This window comes from Rhinopithecus roxellana, chromosome 7, assembly GCF_007565055.1.
Source record: "Rhinopithecus roxellana isolate Shanxi Qingling chromosome 7, ASM756505v1, whole genome shotgun sequence".
Classification (NCBI taxonomy): domain Eukaryota; kingdom Metazoa; phylum Chordata; class Mammalia; order Primates; family Cercopithecidae; genus Rhinopithecus; species Rhinopithecus roxellana.
In genome coordinates this window covers 25788146-25792729 of record NC_044555.1, presented here as the reverse complement: position 1 = coordinate 25792729, position 4584 = coordinate 25788146, and the positions used below count along the sequence as shown (strand labels likewise).

At 41.1% G+C, this 4584-nt stretch overlaps 1 pseudogene across 1 annotated transcript; it reads left to right on the top strand.

The window, feature by feature from the left end:
• The first annotated feature begins 1476 nt into the window (after positions 1–1476).
• LOC115898724 lies at positions 1477–2316 on the top strand (annotated as a pseudogene). The gene has a single exon (XR_004058413.1). The product of XR_004058413.1 is annotated as a 40S ribosomal protein S6 pseudogene (transcript).
• The last annotated feature ends 2268 nt before the right edge of the window (positions 2317–4584 follow it).

The window sequence follows — 4584 nt, the reverse complement described above, 5'->3', positions numbered from 1 at the left end:
TTTCCAGCCAGAAGCAGTCATCAAACACTGGAGTAAGTCTCTACTTCTTTTTTTTTTTTTTTTTTTTTTTGACGAACTTTCGCTATTGTTGCTCCAGCTGGAGTGCAATGGCACAATCTCAGCTCACTGTAATCTCCGCTTCCCGGGTTCAAGTGATTCTCCTGCTTCAGACTCCTGAGTAGCTGGGATTACAGGTGCCCACCACCACGCCCAGCTAACTTTTTGTATTTTTAGTAGAGACGGGGTTTCACCATGTTGGCCAGGCTGGTCTCGAACTCCTCACCTCAAGTGATCTGCCCACCTCTGCCTCCCAAAGTGCTGGGATTACAGGCATGAACCACCGCGCCCGGCCCAAGTCCCTGCTTCTTTAAATGCACAGACGCCAATGCACAGCCACAAAGGTGACAATCAATCAGGGAAGCATGACACTACCAAAGGAACAAAGTAATGCTTCACTGACTAACCCTAAAGAAGCAGAGATTTAGAAACTTTCTAAGAAGGTGTTAAAAATAATCTTCCTGAAGTAGTTCACAGCATTACAAGGAATGCTAGAGGGAATTCTTCAAGCTGAGAGAAAACAATCTGGTTTTTGAGTTTGTTTGTTCTTTGGGTGTTGTTTTTTTGTTTGTTTCTTTGTTTGTTTTGAGAAAGGGTCTCACTCTATCGCCTGGGCTGGAGTGCAGTGGTGTGATCGTGGCTCACTGCAACCTTGACATCCCAGGCTCAAGCAAACCTCCTACGTGAGCCTCCCAAGAAACTGGGATTGCAAACCTGCACTGCCACGCCCAACTAATTTTTTTTTCTTTGTATTTTTGTGGAGACAGTGTTTCACTATGTTGCCCAGGCTGATCTCAAACTCCTCACCTCAAGTGATCAGCCTGCCTCAGCCTCCCCAAGTGCTGGGACTACAGGCATGAGCCATTGCACCCAGCCAAGGAAAGGATGTTAATTGGTAATAAGAAAATATGAAAAAAGAAAATTCATGGGTAAAATAAGTACATGTTCAAACCCAGAATACTCTTACCGTAATGGTGATGTGTAAATCACTTGTATCTTTAGTATGAAGATTAAAAGACAAAACTATTTGTAAAAGTATAGCTACAAAAATGTGTTAAGGGATACGGAACATAAAAAAGATGTAAATAGTGACATCAAAATCATAAAATATAAGGGGAGTTAGGGAGCATAATTGTAGTTTTGTGTGTAATCAAAATTAAGTTGTTATCAGCTCAGAATAGCCTGTTAAGACCATAAGATGCTTTATGTAAGCCTCATGGTAATCATAAAACAGAAATCCATAGTAGATACACAAAAGATAAAAAGTGAAGAATCACAGCATATCACTATTGAAAACCACTTGATCATGAAGGCAGACAGCAAAAGAGGAAAGGAACAAAGAATCCACAAAACAACCAGAAACAAAAAGCAAAGTGGCAACGATAAGTCCTTACCTATCAAGAATTAACTTGAGCTCTTTTCCGTGGAGCCTCAGAGGTGTTCAGCTGCTTGAAGATGAAGCTGAACATCTCCTTCCCAGCCACTGGCTGCCAGAAACTCATTGAAGTGGACGATGAACGCAAACTTCGTACTTTTTATGAGAAGCGTATGGCCACAGAAGTTGCTGCTGACGCTCTGGGTGAAGAATGGAAGGGTTATGTGGTCCGAATCAGTGGTGGGAACGACAAACAAGGTTTCCCCATGAAGCAGGGTGTCTTGACCCATGGCCGTGTCCGCCTGCTGCTGAGTAAGGGGCATTCCTGTTACAGACCAAGGAGAACGGGAGAAAGAAAGAGAAAATCAGTTCGTGGTTGCATTGTGGATGCCAATCTGAGCGTTCTCAACTTGGTTATTGTAAAAAAAGGAGAGAAGGATATTCCTGGACTGACTGATACTACAGTGCCTCGCCGCCTGGGCCCCAAAAGAGCTAGCAGAATCCGCAAACTTTTCAATCTCTCTAAAGAAGATGACGTCCACCAGTATGTTGTGAGAAAGCCCTTAAACAAAGAAGGTAAGAAACCTAGGACCAAAGCACCCAAGATTCAGCGTCTTGTTACTCCACGTGTCTTGCAGCACAAACGGCGGCGTATTGCTCTGAAGAAGCAGCGTACTAAGAAAAACAAGGAAGAGGCTGCAGAATATGCTAAACTTTTGGCCAAAAGAATGAAGGAGGCTAAGGAGAAGCGCCAGGAACAAATTGCGAAGAGACGCAGACTTTCCTCTCTGCGAGCTTCTACTTCTAAGTCTGAATCCAGTCAGAAATAACTTTTTGAGTAACAAATAAATAAGATCAGACTCGGAAAAAAAAAAAAAAAAAAAGAATTAACTTGAATGTTAACGGATTAAAACTCTCCAGTCAAAGACATAGCGAGGCTGAATGGGGAAACAAGAACAAAAACAAACAAACAAACAAAAAATAAGACCAAAGCATATGATGCCTGTGAGAGACCCACTGCACCTTTAGGACACACATAGACTGAAAGTGAAGGGATGGAAAAACACATGTCATGCAAATAGGAAACAAAGGAGAGCCAGAGTCGACATATTTGTATGTGACAAAATAGACTTTAAGTCAAAAACTACAAAACGAAACAAACAAGGTCATTATATGATGATAAAGGGGTCAATTCATCAAGAGGCTATGATAATTATAAACACAAATACATGCAACATTACAGCACCTAAATATTCAAAGCAAATAATTATACATCTGGAGAGAGAAATACACTGCAATACAACAGTAGGAGGAGACTTCACTATCCCACTGTCAACAATGGAAATTCAGAGAGAAAATTGATAAGGAAACGGTGGGTATGAACACTATAAAGCAAACGGACCTAACAGACGTATACAGAATGTTCCACCTAACAGCAGCAGAAGACACATTCTTCTCAAGTGCACACTGAACATTCTTCAGGACAGATTGTATGTTAGGCCACAAAACAAGTCAACACATTTAAGGAGATTGAAATCATATCAAATGTCTTTTCTGACCACAATGCTATGAACTTAGAAATCAATAACAGGAGGAATTTCAGAAAATTCTCAAATACACACAAATGAAACAACATGTTCCCGTACAACAAATTATTCAAAGAACAACTTAAAAGAGAAATTAAAAACTATCTTGAGACAAATGAAAATGGACTCACAACATACCAAGACATGAGAAATGCAGGAAAAACACAGTTTTAAGGGGAAGTTTATAGCAATATTTGCTTACATCAAAAAACAAGAAAGATTTCAAATAACAACCAAATGTTACACCTCAAGGAACTAGAAAAAGAAGAAAGTTTATGCCCAAAGATACTAAAAGGAAGATAATAATAAACATCGAACACGAATAAATAAAATGGGGACTTGAAAACAATAGAAAATAGCCACAAATCTGGGATGGTTTTTTGAAAAGATCAACAAAATTGACAAATGCTTAGCTAGATTAAGGAAAAAAAAGGAAAGACTGACTAAAAGCAGAAATGAAAGCAGAGACATTACAACCAATGCTACAGAAATTAAAAGGATTATGAGAGACTATTATGAACAATTGTATGCCAACAAATAGGATAACCCAGAAGAAATGAATAGATGTCTTTTATCCATACAACATACCAAGACTGAATTATAAAGAAATAAAAAATCTGGACAGACAAAAAGTGGGTGAGGAGATTGAATCAGTAATGGAAAGTCACCCATCAAAGGAAAGCCCAGGAACTGATGGCTTTCTGTTGAATTCTACCAAACATTTAGAGAAGGATTAAGATCAGTCCTTCTCAAACTCATCCAATAAACTGAAGAAGAAGGAATACTTCCAAACTCATTTTATAAGGCCAGCACTACCCTAATACCAAAGCCAGATGAGGACACTATGAGAAAATTACAAGCCCATATGCCTGATGAACATAAAAGCAAAAATCCTCAACAAAGTACTAGCAAATCAAATTTCCTAGCACATTAATTTTTTGCATGTTTTTCTGCTGCTTAATTAAAGGATTGCTCAGCATGACCCAGTGCCTATGGGACTTGCATTGAACTCAGTGCTGCCCTGTCACAGTAGAAGGCAAAACTGGTGTGAAGTCGGCTGATGCCTGCCCACAGAGGGAGCATTTAGACCAGCCCTAGCCAGAGGGGATTTACACATCACAGAGGTCGGAACTTGGGTTTTGGGAAGCCTCTCCACTGCGGGATCTGGGGTTCTAAATAAACTTGAGAGGTGGTCTAGGCCACAAGGACTGCAACTCCTAGTGCTATGCTCGGCTCAGTCAGAGAACATAGGGAACCAGCCTAGTGAGATACCAGCCAAGTTGGCTGAGGGAATGCATGCACCATGGCTCCCCCAACCCCAGCAGCACAGCTCAGAGTTCCAGGAGAGACTCCTTCCTTCACTTGAGGAGAGGAGAGGGAAGCATAAAGAAGACTTTGTGTTGCATCTTGGACACCAACTCAGTCACAGTAGGATACAGCATTGGGCAGAGTCCTGAGGCCCCCATTTCAGGGTCTAGCTCGTGGATGACATTTCTAGACACACCCTGGGCCAGATGGGAATCTGCTGCCTTGAAGGGAAGGGCTCAGCCCTGACAGGATCCATCA